General features: G+C 46.2%; 1 protein-coding gene across 2 annotated transcripts in view; it reads left to right on the top strand.

The window, feature by feature from the left end:
- The window catches only part of PHACTR1 (phosphatase and actin regulator 1), a 554,037-nt gene that overhangs the window by 239,640 nt on the left and 295,956 nt on the right, over positions 1–18,441 (top strand). Inside the window, exon 1 of one of the 2 annotated variants that reach the window (XM_042985705.1) lies at positions 4,086–4,228. The exons of the other annotated variant lie outside the window; for it this stretch is intronic. The gene's annotated coding sequence lies outside the window, so the exon portion shown is untranslated. Of the gene's footprint in view, positions 1–4,085; positions 4,229–18,441 lie in introns of those variants that run through there. 2 annotated transcript variants of the gene reach the window in all.

The raw sequence follows: 18,441 nt of genomic DNA, 5'->3' as shown, positions 1-18,441 counted from the left end.
CAGCGTGTCATGTAATTACAACAGAATTGTGATAAATGGTATAGACATCTATTTGTAAGCGTGGTGTAGACGACCTAGGTGAGGGGGCTGTTAATTTGGACTACAGGGTTAAGAAACCCTACAGTAAATACTGCAGCTAGGCTCACAGGATTTTTCTGCCTGCGAAGGGGCAGGCATTTTAAGAAAGGACGTTCCAGGCAGAGGGAACAGACTAACCAGAGGCAGGTTGTCATGGAAATCATGAATGTAGACCGAGGTAAAAATCAAAGAAAGGGCAGCCAGGAGATGGGCCAGAGAGTTCCCTGAAGGCCACTTTATGATTGCCTATGGATCTTATTTGAAAGGCGTCAGGTTGCTCTGAAAGGTTTACAGCTGAGACGCGACGGGGTTAAATGTCTGCTTTCACCGTGTACTCACACTGAAGGCAGGATTGAAAGCCAACATGAATGGCTGGAGAGGGGAGGCAGGGAGCCCAGGCAGGGGTTCCTGGGATCGTCTGGGATAGAGCAGAGGTCCCGGAACTGCAGAAGAGGTGACAGGGAGACCCGGGAAGACCGAGTGGTCTGTTGGAGGGGTTCCAAGGAGCGGAGGGAGACGTAGAAAGTGCAAACACGAGGGGCGCCTGGGTGGCTCGGTTGGTTGGGCGACGGGCTTCTCTGGGGACACGATCTCGCGGTCTGTGAGTTCGAGCCCCGCGTCGGGCTCTGTGCTGACGGCCCGGAGCCTGGAGCCTGCTTCGGGTTCTGTGTCTCCCCCTCTCTCTGCCCCTCCCCCTCTCTCTGCCCCTCCCCTGCTGACGCTGTGTGTCTCTCAATATATAAACGTTAAAAAAAACACAAAACTGCAAACATGATTCTGAGGTTCCTAACTCGGGCAACTGGGGCTACCCAGTGAAGGAATGTTTCATAAACCTGAGATTTATTTCTTAATCTTCGCTATCCTCTGGTGGCATGAAAGAAGCTGAACCTTTCAAACCATTTCAGTTCCGAGCTTATTTGATCTTTTCTCGCTGCATCCAAGAGAACACCACTCGATTTATGCCGTAAGGCCAGCGCCAAATGAATGTAATTTATCTTTCTAAACGTTTCAAGTAGGGATAAGCAAATGCGTCCTCAGAAGAACAAATTCCAAGCCCCGAGTGACCAAATAGGTTCTGAGGTCGCACCATCCAATGTGGTAGTCACTGGCCACATGTGGCTTTGAGAACCTGAAACGTGGCTCCTACCCCCCAGCGGAGATGTGATGTAGGTGGTACATACATATAATTCATACCAGGTTTTAGAGATTGAGTGTGAAGAAAAGAATAAAAAATAGTTTGTGGCTAAGTTTACATTGACTACATGTTGAAATGACATTTTGGATATATTGGATTAAATGAAATAAACACATTGCCAAAATTAATTTCACCAGTCATTTAATTCTAATTCTAATTTTTTTAAAGGATAGGCTTTTAAACGTTGATTTCTGAGAGAGCGTGAGTGGGGGAGGGGCACAGAGGCTCCCAAGCCCTCTCTTCACTGTCAGCATGGAGCCCGTCGCAGGACTCGAACCCATAAAGCATGAGATCGTGACTTGAGCCAAAATCGAGAGGTGGAGGCTCCGCTGACTGAGCCACCCAGGTGCCCCTCACTAGTCTTTTAATGCAACAGCTAGACAACTTTATTTCATTTTATGTTTTAAAAATGTTTATTTTTGAGAGAGAGAGAGAGAGAGAGAGAGAGAGAGAGAGAGAGCAGGGGAGGAGCAGAGAGAGGGAGACAGAGAATCCAAAGCGGGCTCTGCACTGACAACACAGAACGGGGCTCAAATTCGCCAGCCAAAGTCTGATGCTTAACCGACTGAGCCACCCAGGCACCCCTAGACCGTTCTAAATCACATATGTGGCTCCCCTTATATTTCCATTGAATAGTGCGGGTCTGGGAAATTCAATTTTTGTGGTGTCAATATTTAATGACTATATACAGACCAAGGGTATATTTTGTATTATTGCTTTTCTCCCCATTACTGAGGAGGGTCTCATCACCTGATGCTTCCTATTCTCTTACTGTGTAGTTACCTTAGCAACTGTGGCAACATTAATTATATTTACGATACCTAGAGGGGGTGAAGTAAACAGACATCAGTCTGTCACTGGGGTTTACACATTTATATTTTTTTCACATGTGTCTGGGTCTTTGCAAAACCGTGCATGGAGAGTCGGAAGGCTGGCCTGTAATCCCTGCCTGTGTCACTGGCTTTTTGGGGTCTGTATAAGGAGAGTAAAAATGATCCCGGGGCGCCTGGGGGCGCTGAGTCTGCTGAACGTCCGACTTCGGCTCAGGTCATGATCTCACGGTCCGTGGGTTCGAGCCCCGCGTTGGGCTCTGTGCTGATGGCTCAGAGCCTGAATGAACCCTGCTTCGGATTCTGTGTATCCCTCTCTCTCTGCCCCTCCCCCTGCTCACGCTCTGTCTCTCCCTCTCTCTCAAAAATAAATAAACAGAAAAATAAAAATAACGATCCCGTGCCCACTTCAGAGGGATATGTGGATAGACGCTTACAACGGACTTTGGAAGCTATTCTTAGGACACAGTATCAGTCTCGTGTCAGCACAGCTTTATATAGTAATGGTATCTAATGTTACGCCCAATGCTGGAGGTAGAAAGGAACGGCAGGGTAGTTTCCTCTGGGGGCTATAGGCCGGGTGCAGAAGGGAGCAAGGAGGTCAGAGTAGGACAGACCAAAAGAGGGTGATCAGGGTTGGTATTTGTTCCCGTAGACTTTAACAGTCCTTTTCAGGTACTTCCCACATTCACCAACAAGCCTCCACTGGCTGGGAGAAGACAGGGAACCCAGAGCCCAGCCCCCTTCTCCTGCAGCTCAGCCTGGCTTTGATATGGACAAAGCAAACAGGTTGCAGTTTTTTTATGTTGGGATTATCATGTTTCATGATGCTTTCAGTGTTCCACTCGTTTTACACCGTCCAAGTTTCTCAAAGAGCCTCTCATTCGTGGGTCAATTGTATGGTCTAACATGCTGCCCCCTTCATGAATATCACAGAAATGATGGATGCCGAGAAAGGGAAATTGGAACAGACTGGGATGATTCTTATCACCTTCGCCCCAGACAGTGCTGGCTTCAAAATATCCAGGGAGGTTTGCCTTAAGGGTTTCAGTTTGCTGGAAAGTAGGGGGTGAGAGAGTTGGCTTTTAAAAGGTATTCGCATAGCAAGCATGTGGCTTTCCCTGGGGTGTTAGGCTTATCTGAGGAGGCTGGGGAGGGTTTATGGTGATCAAGGTCAGGTGGGGAGAGGGGAGTTGGCCGATGACCCCTCAACCCAATTTACACCTTTGACATTTCAGGGAACTTAAGATTTGTGGCAAAAGTAGTAAACACTCCAGGTTTCAGCGCTCCTTCGTTCAGGTGTTACAGATCTACGCCCTCTATCATTCAGCGATGTGGCTCATCTGGAGCCGCCCTGAAAGAAAATCAAGGAAGCTGCTACAGTTACATCTTAAGATGTTACATCTTAAGCAATCTCTGCTAACTCAGCATTGGCATTTAGGAGGTCCTCTACCCAAAAGTATCAAACCAAAGGGAAATACACTGCAAAAATGTAGCAGTCCCCTCTGCCCAACCTGAAGTTTCAAAAAAGAAGGGTCAGCGGAGTTTCCAAGGTCTCCCTCACCCCACTCCACTCCTCTCCCGTCACTCCAGGGGGAGGGGGAGGGGGAGGGGGGGGGAGGCCTGTGGGGGGAGGGGCGGGGACTGTGGTTTTCTGATCCGAACTCCCAACAGCACAGTTTGAATTATATAATGGAGCTGCTGTGAGTCAGGTGACAGGCTCACTGAGTAATTCCCTGCAGAAGGAGACAAACTGCATGTTAAAAAGCTCAACAAATACTAAAAAAGAAAATAATAATAAATAAATAATAAATTAAAAAAAAAAAAACAACAACCAAACAAACATAAAAAACTCCGGCCGTGAGTTCCAGACTGGCAAGCGGCAGGTTTCTCTGAATTTTCTCCAAGCCGAAACCGCTGGGAGGGCTGTCCGGGTCCGGAGGCTCCCAGAGGCTGCCGCGGAGGGCCAAGTGCAGGTCGGGGGGTCTGGTTGGATCCCTGGGTTACTTTCTGTTTCATTTCGAAATGTTCCCTGCCTCTGAAATTGGTTGCCTCCAATGTCAAGGAAAACGCCTGGCTCCTTGGAGACTTCAGCCAGGCTTTTAAGAACTGGGGCTTTGTGAAGGTAAGAGACATCAGAGTCCTGCCAGCCCCCCCGGGGGCGCCGCCCGGCAGTGGCCTGGGTGCCAGCAGGGAAAGCCAGGAGTCTGCCAACTTGTTCTGGGATCTGGATGAGGCTGGAGAAACCTGTGGAAGGGTTTTAAGGTTACACGGGTGGCCACCCAGTCCATGGTGAGTGGGATCGGTCCCCCAGCTCCCGTGGGCTCCCTTCCAGCCCCCATCCCGTCTTATGGAGGAGATTGTCAGCAGTCAGGGACTTGGCACGGGCTGGCCCGGGGCCGGGAAGCAAGGCGAAGGAGCCGCCTGGCACTGAAAGCCTTGCCTGGGTGTGTGTAGCATGTGTATTTCAGACCCGGACGCTTCCCACTGTTGCTTAGTCCAAGAAAGCACAGCTATTAGCCAGAAAACAGACCCGGAGGGGAGGATACTTGCGTGAGCAAAGAGCTTGGGAGCACCCGTAAGGTAGGTTTTTGAGTCTTAAGTAATTTTAACTGCTTTTTGTGTGTTTGTTAGTTGGGTTTTGCATTCGGTTTTTTGTGTGTGTGGCTGGGTTTAGGGAATTTTCCCCTTTTGGAGCTGCCAGCGTGGATTGATTTGGTTTTTCAGTCTTCGGAGCTGGTTCACGGGATGTCTTGGAACCCACTGGTGGAGCTGTGGATGCCTGGAAGTCAGAAGACTCTGATGGGAAACTAGGGATGTTTTTCAGATCAGGGGGATTCACTTGCAAATCTCACTGCGGTATAGACTTGCTGGGCGCCCGCTGAGGCAGGCAGCATTTAGGAACCTCAGGAAGTTTCCGACTTAAAGAGACAGGAGAGGAAAAATCGGATCAAGCAGTTGTTACTCTGGGGGAGGTGGGCCCCGGGGAGAAGTTGTGGATGACAAAAGAGAAAGCGGACCGGACCGGGGAATAAATAGAAGGAAAAAGAAAGGTTTGGTTAGACCCCATTTCAGGCTGTGGCGTTTTGAGGTTTGAGGCATGGGGATAAAAATCAATATGGCAACGGATCACAGCTTGCTGGGCATGAACGAGAACGGCCACCATGGGTTCTTTTTCTCACGGATTCTTAGAGAACTCGGGAAATAGGCAAGGCGGTAGTTTTGAGGGGTTCCTTTTGAATTGCGTTTCTTTTTTGGCCACACTGAGGTGCTCTAAACAAAATACGGTGATGTTCAAGCCAAAGGGAACATGTGTTCAGAATGATGTCTTGTGAAGAGATATTCAGGTTTTTGGCCGCCTTTTACCCCTTTGCAACCTCACTCCTTGGCTGAGGCAAATTCTATGAGCCAAACGTGTCCGATATAAACAACTCTTTGGAGGGGCACAAGGATCGCCATGAGAGAGTATTCGGATATCACAAAAAGAAATGATCCTGATTCAGTGATTCTTTGAGATCACCAGCACATTTCGGGATGGAAAAGATTCCATTTAGCACAACTAAATGATGACCACAGAGCCAAATGGGATAACGTGGTGAGGTTTCTGATTAATGCCCATGTGTGAAATATAGATAGCGTAATATCACAAATATTCGTAATATGAGAGAACAGTTCATGGATCCCCCTTTGCAGGCCTTGGCAGTCCCTCCAGAAAGCATCGCTTAAATAATTAATGACAGCACACAGAGTGCCTTTTATGCAGATTTCCACCCCTCGAAAACGGATGCATTTCTACATTTCCATAATATACCGAGGACCGAGATTCGTGAGGGTGACCTCTGGACACCATATGATCCACCAGTGCCTTTGAGATCACAGAAGATGACACGGTGCCCTGACTAGTTTTACTGTTGAGTGCCTTGCCTTGCACTCTGTAATCCACTCAAATTTGGTCATCTGCCTAAATCGTGGTGCCCACATTTTCCACCCCAAGAACCAGGACTTGTGGTGTTACAAAGGATTTTTGTGTTACTTTCAGGGTGAGGCACAGTCTGGGAAATGCAGTTTGGACACGAAGATAATAAGTTTGGATGTCCGCTTCTGGGACAGTTCAGTAGCTCATGTGACAGCTGATCAGAAGAGGCCAGAGAGGAAGGGGGAAATCTGGTCCCCGTAGAAATGTGGAGACTTTGTTTAAAAGCATAAGGCTTCTGTGTTCACACTGACTTGGGCTCCGTTTGCAATTCTTCTACCTATTCAGTGAGTGACCTTGGGCAAGCTTCTTGACCTTTCTAAGCCTCGGTTTTTCCCTCTGTAAAATCGGATATTAACAGTAGTTAACTCACAGGTTGTATGGGAAGTGAATAAAGTGATATATAAGGAAAACAGCACATAGCACAATGTTTCGCATAAGTAGCATCGAATAAACAGTACCTGATATTATTATGGTTATGATTTGTGACTTTTAGTGGCTACTGTTGTTAGTGTTATGATTTGTGATGTTTTCAGTGACCACAAAACAGTTGAGAAACCAGTTCATGGTTTTCCTTTTAATATCCCAGAGAGGAAGGAATAAATAATGTTGTGCAACTTTACAACAACGTTTGGGATCCTCAGAATGTTCTGGAATGAAGCTGTTAGCATGTCTGTTCCTTTTTGTGAATCACTGTCCCCACGTTTTGCACGGAAGAGTCTATTGAACTGGTTGAAGCCACACAGGACATCCGTAGCAGCACTGGGGGTGGGGGGGTGGATATCTGTCCCCAGGCTCCCTGAGCCCTACCTGTGGGATTGCACTGTTCCTGATGATCCCACTGGGGACCACACCAGGGCTGGCCCCACCGAGGCAGGGTAGCCCTTGTCTCTGGAGAGCCTCGGACACTTTCCGTGGATGGAGTCTGGTGCGGCCGACTTGATTTTCCTCACTTCAGCTTGCTGTTAGTTACGCTGTGTCATTTTTTTTTCTCTAGAATTGCTGGTCTTAGAGCCCCTAAAGGTGTTTACCCACGTGGCCAACTCATGCCGATGGGTGGTTGTGATCATGACCCCAGCACTCCAATTGGAACAGCGCAAAATCTGCGACCCTGCAGCCCCTTCTGGGCTCTGTTTTTATTTTCTCTTGCAGCCTCCGAATGGGGGGGATTTCATGCCTCCCATCAAGCAACCACTGATCACATGCTATAAAAGTCCAAAAACAGTCATATAATTAATCTAAAGGCTAACGATGTCAAAAGGCCTTTCTTTTTGCATTCCATGGGTATTCTGCTTCCTGTAGGATTCAGAATCCACAGTTACAGGGAAGGTGCTGAGAGAGGGATTTCGTAAAAGGTGCTCCAGGAATAGCCTGGGCTCTCAGGGCAACAAAGTGAATAAAAATCCCCCCTGCTCCCCGACAAGGGCAGAGTGAAGAATGGTGTAGAGTGTCTTCTTTTAAGAAACCCACCACAAAGACAACACAAAAGTCTAAAATTAAGACAAACAGAAATGGGGGGCACCTGGTGGCTTAGTCGGTTAAGCGTCCGATTTCAGCTCAGGGCATGATCTCACGGTTCGTGAGTTAGAGCCCCGCATCGGGCTCTGTGCTGACAGCTCAGAGCCTGGAGCCTGCTTCAGATTTTGTGTGTGTGTCTCTCTCTCTGCCCCTCCCCTGCTCATTCTCTCTCTCTCTCTCTCTCTCTCTCTCTCTCTCTCAAAACTAAATAAACATTAAAAAAAAAAAACAAAACTGAAGAGATGACCAGAACCTTCGACTATTCCCTCAACAATGTTTAGAACTTGAATGTTAGCTGGGCCTATCAAGAGGTTTTAATAACTATTTAGGATTAAAGAAAATCGACAAAAAGGAAGGAACGTGTATGTTACCAAAAAACGGGATTTTCTTCTTAGGGATACAGAAGAAAATCACTGTGGATAATCTATAGCTAATGCATAACCTATAACTGCTGTATCCATTTGCTAGGGTGACTGTAACACAAAGGCTCAGAAGGAGAGGCTTAAACAGCAGAACCTTATTGTCTGATGGCTCTGGAGGCCCAACTCCAAGGTGGTGGTGTTGGCAGTTTGGTTTCTCCCGAGACCTCTCTCCTTGGCTTGAATATGGTGGCCTTCTTTCTGTGCCCTCAGATGTGTGTGTGTGTGTGTGTGTGTGTGCGCGTGCGCGTGCGTGTGTGCATGTGTCCACGCGCACGCACATCCCTGGTGTCTCTTCCTCTTCTTTTTTTTTTCTAATTTTTAATGTTCTATTTATTTTTAAGAGACATAGAGCATGAGCAGGGGAGGGGCAGAGAGAGAGGGAGACCCAGAATCCGAAGCGGGCTCCAGGCCCCGAGCTGTCAGCACAGAGCCCGATGCTGGGTTCAAACCCAGGAACCACGAGCTCATGACCTGAGCTAAAGTCGGATGCTTAACTGACTGAGCCACCCAGGCACCCATCTTCCTCTTCTGATAAAGACACGGGTCTGAGGGGATTAGGGCTCTGCCCATATGACCTCCTTTAACTTTGATTACCTCCCTATAGACCTTATCTCTAAATACAGTCGCATTCTGAGGGGGGGCCATCGTCAAAGTGCCCTCAGTACTGGGGGTTAGGGCTTCATCCTGTGGATCTGGAGGGCACACAATTCAGCCCATAACCTCTATCAACTAAGAAAGCTCATTAAAAGGTATGTTCTTGTTTTAGAAATTTATTAGATCCCTGAAGGAAAATACAATCTCCAAAATCTCCATGGAGAGACATCAGGGAAAGTGGTCTGGGAGACGTGGCTCCAGATTCAGAGGAGCTTGACTTCCTGGGGTATTTCTACTAAGAGGGGAAGCACGGAGCTTGAGTTCTGACTTCCTCCCAGGTGTTCTGTCCAAGAATTAGCAGACTGTCCCTGTCGAGGTTGCATCTCTATGGTGACAGATGTTCTCAGAGAATGGATTTAATTGTTTGGAATTAGAAGCTCCTTCGAGGTCAGAAGGACTGTGGCATTTCCCTGGCTAATTTCCCACTTCCTTTCAATGTTCTGTCTCGTAAAGGAAGTCGGAGATTGGTCCTGCCATCCGGGGTCCTGACGTGTTCAGAGTGATCGTGCAGACTTCAGTCAGTCTGCAGCCCTCCCTGCTCTCAGTCAGTATGAACAGTGACATTCAGTTACACGGTTGCCTGAAATACACACACGTACATTTATTTACTCCTGAAACAGAATTTGTGAGTCGAGAGGCAGATGGTTTGTAAGTGATGTTTACATATCACTTGCTTAATTTTTTAATTTTTTAAATTAATTTTTAAATGTTTATTTTTGAGAGAGAGAGAGAGAGAGTGAGTGGGGGAGGACAGAGAGGGAGGGAGACACAGAATCCAAAGCAGGGCTCCAGGCTCCGAGCTGTCAGCACAGAGCCCGATGTGGGGCTCGAACTCACGAACTGTGAGATCATGACCGGAGCCAAAGTCGGACGCTTAACCGACTGAGACACCCAGGCGCCCCTACATATCACTTTCTTTTTAAATTTGAGATCATTGATTTCAGAGAAGAGAAACGAGGCCCGGCTGATGGCTGAGATGTCCCCACAAATATGGGAAGCGCAGGGGGACTGACACCTCTTCTAAAGTCACAGGCATGAAAAGGCACGGAAGAGAAAGTGGTAACAGGCGAGGAGCAGGTGATTCTCAGTGTCTGCAGCTAAGAGTGGGCGTGCTCCCTGCCTTCCTCTCGCCCCTTACCCCTCACAACCGCCCCTTTCGGTGACCATTTGCACACTCCGGGAGGGCACATCCCAACAGGAAACATGAGGAAATCCTGCAAACAAGGCATACCTAGATTTAAAAAACAAACAAGCAAACAAAAACGATGGTAGTGAAAAATTATATTGGAAGGGACAAGGAAGCACACATTTAGTGACTCGTAAAATACCCTGTTGGGTCCTTTTGCTTTAAAAAAAAAAAAAAAAAAGATACGCCTGCATGCCCAAGGGGAAAGGATCGGTTCCCCAAGCATCATGACCATACCTCCTGAGTCTGCTCCTGGTGCTGTCTTGGCACAAACGAGAACACACTGAATCCTTAGTGGACGGATTTCCCCCTCTAATGGGATCCCTTTCAGAGGCAGAGGAAGGAAAGGGTCAGCAAGCTAAATGAGTCTGCCCAGTCTTCAAGCTGTTTGGGTGTGGTGTTGTCTCCATGTGGCGAGTTCTCTTGTCTGGGTTATTAGAAAGAGGCTGTTGAAACCGGGATACAATTCAGAATATGTCAGAATAAGGATTACTTAGCACTGATTTTAAGGTTCATGACTTGCCCAAAAAAGGACCTGGAGCCTGAAAAGTTATAAGGATACACAATCAGGAACAAGCCATCAGACCTCAAGAAAAAATTAACATTGGTTCTCTTTGGCTTTCGTATAAATTAGGAACATAAATTAGGAACTCTTGTTTAAGTTGGTTTGTTCACATATAGAACTTCCCAAGTGAAGAATGTGGGTTTTTTTTTTTTTTTGGTTTTTTTGTTCTTGTTTGTTTTTTGATAAAGCAAAAAATCACTACCTTGGGGTTTTTGTTGTCATCGTTGTTATTGTATTTAATCGGTAAGCACTTACTGGTTACTGAACCAAGAACCCTGTTTTGCAGGGTAAGAAAAGATGAATCAGATCTATTGTATCTAGAGAAATAAATCACGTATGTAAAAGTTTTAATAAGATCCAGAACTGGCAGCTTCATGAGAACAGAAAAAATGGTTACTGAGGTTGAAAAAAAAAGATAATTCTAGCTAGAGAGGGCTTCAGGAATGTTTTCTGTTTTTTGTTTTTGTTTTTGTTTTTATTTTTAGTGTTTATTTACTTTGAGAGAGGGAGAGAGAGGGAGGGAAGGAGGGAGAGGTAGAGAGAGAGAGGGAGAGAGAGAATCCCAAGCAGGTTCTGCACGGTCAGCGCAGAGCCTGACGCGGGGCTCGGTCCCATAACCGTGAGATCAGGACCTTAGTTGAAATCAAGAGTCGGCCACTTAACCGACTGAGCCACCCAGGCGCCCCTAAAGATGGCTTTGGGAATGTTTTTAACCAAGGTCTTGAGGGATGAACTGGTGTATTTCAGTGCAGATGGGGAGGAGGAGAAAATTCCCAATAGAGGAGAGCTGGAGTACGTGGGAAGCAAAATGGTACCTGAGGTGGGTGAGCAGGCCCGTTTTAGGAGAGGAGCGGGTAGAAAGAAGGCGACCAGTTGTACATTCACTGGAGAGAACTTGAATATCAAGCAGAGAATGACATGGTCGGAGCTTAGAAATACGCGAAGGATAGGGTGAATGGAGAGAGAGGAGTGCAACAGTCAGTTACAATGTTATTGCACGGGTGGCGAACCAAACAATGGTTAATAATGATGATGATACTAATAGCAAGTAGCTCTCACTTGCTGAGTGCCTAGTGGTTGCTGAACATTTCCTTTAGATATTACTTTCTGAGCATTTTCTTTGACCCGCCCAGGAGACCTGCGAGGTAGGTGCAAATAGCCAGGTAGGTGCAAATCGACTTGATCCGCGTCATTCGTGGGTTCTGTACTTGCACATTCGCTTATTCACTCAATTTATTTGTAACCCCAATACTCGTGATGCTTTCCGTCATCCGTGGGCATGTGCAGAGCAGCACAAAAATTTTGCCCCACATGTATATTTCCAACTGAAAATCGAAGAAGGGGACACTCTGCTCTCGTGTTTCGGCTTCATACTGTAAACAAGTGGTGTTTTCATGGTCTGTTTAGTCTCATGTTGTTCATGGTGTTTTGTTTTGTTTTGTTTTGTTTTGCTTTTTGTTGGTAACTCTGCTGTAAAATGGTCCCCAAGTTTGGGGCGCCTGGGTGGCTCAGTCGGTTAAGCGTCTGACTTCAGCTCAGGTTGTGATCTCACACCTTGTGGTTCGTGAGTTCAAGCCCTGCGTCGGGCTCTGTGCAGACAGCTCAGAGCCTGGAACCTCCTTCGGATTCTGCGTCTCCCTCTCTCTCTGACCCTCCCCTGCTCACGCTCTGCCTCTCTCTCTCTCATATAAATAAACTTTAAAAATTTAATAATAAAAAAATAAAAAATAAAATAGTCCCCAAGTATAGTGCTGAAGTGTTGTCTTGTGTTCTTGAGCACAACAAGTCTGCGGCATGCTTATGGAGAAAATATGTGTTTGATGAGCTTCGTTCAGGAATGAGTTATAGTGCTGTGGGCCAAGTTCAAGGTTAATGAATCAGCAATAGATACTAAGAGGTCTTCAAACAGAAACACACTTAATACAAGGTATAAATTGATCAGTTGGTGAAAACATTGTGACCAGAGGCTCGCAGGAATCTTACCGTACATTTCCCCCAGGAGCAATGGTTCTGTATTCAGTAATTGAGTGTTCACCCTGACTTTACAGAAGAGGGCTACTTGAATATTGAGAATCCTATAGTAATCTCCTTCGCACAGAGTTAGAGTCAACTAAGGCTGGGAGAAGGTAAGGACCTTGCTGGAGCCTAGACAGCAAGCATGAACCCAGTCTGCCAGACTGGTGTCTCATTGTGCAATGCCATCCACTTGTAATGACTTAGCAAAGGTCTGGATCAGGTGATAGCGAGGAAAAATGGAGGAAGTGGAATCAACAGGACTTGGCCACTGATTGCATATGAAGGGCAAAGGGGAGGCAGGGGTCCAGGAGGACTCTGAAGTCAGCAGGAGGTGGTGGGTGGTTGGGAGATTGTAGGAAGGGTAAGCAGCAGGTGCAGCAGGGCTTAAGGACCGGGGTCTGAGAACAGAGATGCCAGCTGTTATTTTCTGAGCGTTCGTATAGTCCAGGTGCTACTGAGAGACTCTACCTGAGCAAGCTCACTTAATCCGTGCAAAAGTCCCGAGGCAGTGACTATGATGCCCATTTTACAGATGAGGAGAGTGAGCTCAAAGAACTAAAGCAACTTGCCAAGGGGCACCTTGCTTATACACGGAACAGGGAATTCAAGCCCAGGCAGAGTGACCTTGGAGGTTGGAATAACAGGGCGAAGTTTTGGAGTTTGAGACCTTGGAGGAAGAGAAGCATTAAGGCTAATGATACCCTGTCTCGTTCTCTAGTTTCTTGTTTTTAATTTTATTTTTTTCCAATATTTTCTCTTTGCACCACAGATATTCCTACCTTCCTGTTTTTGTTCAAATTCTTCTGTCCCACAGGAATGTTGTTTTCTCTCCCATCCTTTAGGTTTCTTTTCTTTCTTCTTCTCCCCCCTCAGTGTCACAAAGGGATAGTAAAATTATTTAATGGCTGCCGAAGTTGAGCATGTTATGTCGGTAGGTTGTGCCGTTTCATAAAAAAGTTTGAAGATTTCAAGGTTTCCAAGAATACAATTCATGTTACTTGGCAACAATTCTCCTAATCGCTTCTGCATTTCACATTAATAGACTTATGGTTTATTGACAGATTGCTCATTAATAGGGAAAACACAATTATGCTATTTGTATGTTAGATTTGGATAACGCGACACAAAAGACATGGTCCCTGTTTTGCATTTCATCTCCCAAATCGATTATCTTTGAACTTTTTTAAAGGTATGAAGTCCCTCTTTAACTTTCCCAAATCCAGATCCCTGAGACTTCTTTGTCTACGACCCTGAGGTATGAAGAAATTAAATATTCCCCTGATACTTAGGTATTAAGCGTTATTTCCCAACGGTACTGGGCCTGGGAAAGGAATAGTTTCTACATGCAGAGGGGGCTTCATCAAAAAAGGGCACGAGTTGTTTGTTATATTCAAAAACATATTAATGATATATAATAGGGGGAAAAAAACCCACCAGAATCCTGGGCTCCCTCCTACTTTCTGAAAAGCCCCTCCAAGATGTCCAGAAGTTGAGCAATCTTTCTGACCACACAGAGGGGCTCTCCAGAGCTGTGCTGTTTCATCCAAACACCTCTGCCCACAGAGTTCAAATGCCGGAGGCTACAAGAATAGAGAGCTTGGAATAGAGAGCTTGAATCTCTGCAGGCAAGCAGGAAAGAGTTCACCTCCAAGGGACTTTCCATTCTTTGAAATAACCCAAGTATGAAACCCTTCCTTTATGAATTAAAAAGAAACCTCTTGAACCATTCAGAAACCAGAAGAGAGAGTTGGAATGCATCTGGTAACTGTACTCTGTCCTCGTTCAGCCGCAACCCTTAGGTGAGCAAAAGCTGCGTTTGTGTAGATGTCTGGTAACGGTAGGAACAAAGGCGAAGGCAAACCCGGAGAAATCTTTGTCCTCTTCTTAAACTGCTAGAACATAAAAGGGAACTGGGAAGAGCGAAGCCGTGTTTGTTTGATTCCACAAACACTCGAAACCGTCTTTCAAATATTCTGGACGGAATAAAGTCCAAGGTGCGTTTTGCCAAACCCGAGGGAAATTCATTCACTCCATATGTTTCTGATTCATGTATAGTTTAATCATCAAAATGCTGCTTTGCAAGGACTGGTTATGTCCAAGAAACCTTTTATGAGCCATTTTAAAACATTATCTTGAAAACAGGAAGGGCTGTTTTGCCAAGAGCTAACAGATGCCTGAGCAGAGGTTCTGGATTGGGGGGCGGGGGGTGGGGGGGCAGAGCCCTGGAAATCGAGATTTCCAAAGCTGACAGAGCCGACCTTATGATGCCTTTGGGGAATCTGCACTGCGTGCCTGTCTCACTCACTAGAATAATACAATCCTTCAGGGAAAATAACCCAAGGGGAAGGTGACCACTGGCTTCTGTGATTTCCGCTCAAACTCCTTCCCTTTCTTAGATTTTCATACCCTTTCACCACATTCCATTTGCTAAATGATAATTCAGCATATAACTTCTCTACTGAAATCTTGTTAGTATCTTAGCCCTTAAAAACCCAAGGTAGAATTTCATAATCGAGCTTGGAAAATAGTAGCTTCAAAGGAGCTACTAACTTCAGGGATAGTAAAAAAAAAAAAATAATCCCATTATTTTTGAGTTTTTTTTTTTTTAATGAACTAAAATTCCCAGAATTGAAGCCTCCTAAGTTAGTTTTTTTTTAATTTTTTTTTACACTTATTCATTTTTTGATAGAGAGAGAGCACAAGTGGAGGAGGGGTAGAGAGAGAGGGGGAGAGACACAGAATCCGAAGCAGGCTCCAGGCTCTGAGCTGTCAGCACAGAGCCCGACGCAGGGCTTGAACTCACAAACTGCAAGATCATGACCTGAGCCGAAGTCAGAGCTTAATCGACTGAGCCACCTAGGTGCCCCTAAAGTAGCTTTTACGTAAAGTCAAGTTTATGTTGCTTTCTCTTTCATTGCTCTTCATCGGGCAGTTTTTGATCTTTTTTTAATATTTATTTTTGAGAGAGGGAGCAAGTGGCGGGGGTGGGGGGGGGGGGGGACGGACAGGGGATCCAAAGCGGGCTCCATGCTGACAGCTAAGAGTCTGATGTGGGGCTCGAACTTGCGAACCACGAGATCATGACCTGAGCTGAAAGCAAGAGTCGGACGCTTAGCCGGCTGAGCCACCCAGGTGCCCCACTGAGGGGGGGGTGGGTGTTTAACCTAAGTTCCCTGATCAGCTTCACTTGGGAAATTGCTAGAAATGAAAGTTCTCTGAGCCTCCCTCACATCTGCTTCGAGTGGTTCTCAAATTCCATGTCCATCGGAATCATGGAGGCCCCATCCTCAGAGTTTCTGCTTCAGCAGGCCCGGGGGTGACCTGAGAACTTGTATTCCTAATAAGCCCTCCAGGTGATCTGCTCGTCCCAGGACACCACTTGGAGAGCCACCACTCCCCACTCTTCCCAGTTATGACCCCTGGCCTGCAGTTTAATCCCAGGGAGATGGGTACTGAAGCCCAGGTGTAACTGGAGACCTTCCCAGGCGCAGCTACTGATGGTTCCTCCGAAATCCGTTTCAAAGATTTCGCCAGGATGCCGTCTCGAAATTCCCGTGGACCGTTAATTCATCTGGTGACATGAGCTTTTTCTGCCATTGAAATGTTAAAGGACTTTTATGGCACGGATTCTTGCATGGGGACTATTGGGTATATAATGGGAAAATGTCCTTGACGGGAATTGTGTAACTGACCCCAATGGGCCATACTGATCCTCAGACAAATCATGAAACCGGAACTCATTCACCAGAGAGTTCGGCTGGCCTGCTGCTCTTTGATGATCTGACAACACAAACAAAGAGCCTATGGAACCTTATGTTTAAAAAGGCAGTTCACGAACGTTCAAATGTATTAGAATCACCTGGGAATCTCGCCAAACATGCAGATTTTGATTTAACAGGTATGACGTGGGGCTCAAGGGACTTCATTTCTTTTTTTTTTTTTAATTTTTTTTTTTAACATTTATTTATTTTTGAGACAGAGAGAGACAGAGCATGAATGGGGGAGGGTCAGAGAGAGGGAGACACAGAATCCGAAACAGGCTCCAGGCTCTGAGCTGTCAGCACAGAGCCCGACGCGGGGCTCGAACCCACGGACCGTGAGATCATGACCTGAGCCGAAGTCGGCCACTTGACTGAGCCACCCAGGCGCCCCGGGACTTCATTTCTAAGAGTCTCCCAGGTCATGCCCATACAAACCACACTTGGAGAAGAAGCAAGGTTCTAGAATAGTGGTTCATGAGCCCGGGAAGCCTTTAAAAAAATTCTAAGTCAAATCCCTACTTGGATGTAGGGAATTTCTAAAGCACCGCAGGTGATCCTAATGGACAGCCGACATTGAGGAGTTCTGACCTGGAGAAATCAAAGCGATAGTTCAAGGCTGCCTCTCTCAAAACCAGGTGTCTTGCCTGAGTCTTAGGTGAGTATTCAGTTGCAATAAACTCACACTTGACTCCTCTAATAAGCATCTTAAGGGCCCATTTCTATGTTGCTGATAAAAGAAAGAGGCAAATGCTTTAGATTCTAGATGTGCTGACTGCAGAGTTCACATTCAGCTGTGAAAATTTAGCAAACCATCGTGTATTCTCACCCCTACAAAGGTTCTCCCTGTTTCCTCTGATAGGTGAGCTACAGATAGGACTGTGGGTACAACCAACATTGAGACTCAAAAGAAAAAAAATGTTTGATATGCTCAAGGACTTAGACGCATATTTGAGAATTCAGAATCCTGCACTTAAGATGTCATATTACTTCTTTTTTTAATTAAAAAAATGTTTTAATGTTTATTTTTGAGAGAGAGAGAAAGAGAGAGAGCAAGCAGGGGAGGGGCAGAGAGAGAGGGAGAGAGAATCCCGAGCAGGCTCCGCCCTGTCAGCACAGAGCCCATTGTGGGGTTCGATCCCACGAACCGTGAGATCATGACCTGAGCCGAAACCCAGAGTTGGACACTTAACCAACTGAGCCACCCAGGTGCCCCACTTCTATTTTTTTAATGTTTATTTATTTATTTTTGAGAGAGAGAGAAAGAGAGAGAGGGAGACAGAGAATCTGAAGCAGGCTCCATGCTGCCAGTGCAGAGGACGTGGGGCTCTAATTCACAGACCTCGAGATCATGACCTGAGCTGAAGCCAAAGTCAGACACTTAACCTGCTGAGCCACCCAGGCGCCCCTGTAATATTGCCTCTGAGGAACGTCTGATTCTGCTCGTAACTGCACCCCAGTGGACCTTGTTGGATGAGTCACAGAATGCACCCCGAAGTAACTGCATGTGCTGTGGTTGGGGTAATTAAATATTGTATCCCTAACCAGGAGAGAATACCTGCCAATCAGAATTAGTTCAGTTTTCACCTAGGTGAAGCTGAACTTCCCATTCTCCCAATAATTAGCCAACAGCCGCGCTCACTTCTTAAGCTCGCTCCTACTTTTTGATAACAAAACTATGGCAAGATAGAAAAGAATATATTCCTATTTATGCAGACCCAATTTGTCTAATAACCAGTCATTGTAGTATTTTTTTTATTTTTGTTAATGTTTATTTATTTTTTAGAGAGAGACAGAGTGTGAGCGGGGGAGGGTCAGAGAGAGAGGGAGACACAGAATCCGAAGCAGGCTCCAGGCTCCGAGCTGTCAGCACAGAGCCCAACGTAGGGCTCGAACCCACGAACTGCGAGATCATGTACTGAGCGGATGTTAGACACTGAACCCACCGAGCCACCCAGGAGCCCCTCCAGTTGTTTGAGTATTAAATCCCAAAGAAGTGGACTTAAGTATACAGCATATTTTAGAAGTTAAATTTAATCCACCAAAAAGCCATTCTAATCCCACCCTCTCCCCCTCCTTTTTTTGCTGGAAGTATTTATAACAGGCTGTAAAGAACTGAAATTTTGGACGCCATGTTAATATTTCCCATTTTATGCTATGGGTAGTTCATAGGCATGAATCTAAACTGACCGGAACAACCATCATTGCGTACATTTTCTTCTTAACCATACGTCTCCATGAACTGA

This window comes from Panthera tigris, chromosome B2 (assembly GCF_018350195.1).
Source record: "Panthera tigris isolate Pti1 chromosome B2, P.tigris_Pti1_mat1.1, whole genome shotgun sequence".
NCBI classification, from domain to species: Eukaryota; Metazoa; Chordata; class Mammalia; order Carnivora; family Felidae; genus Panthera; species Panthera tigris.
Note: the sequence above shows the minus strand (reverse complement) of the source record. Positions and strands in the feature narration are given on the sequence as shown.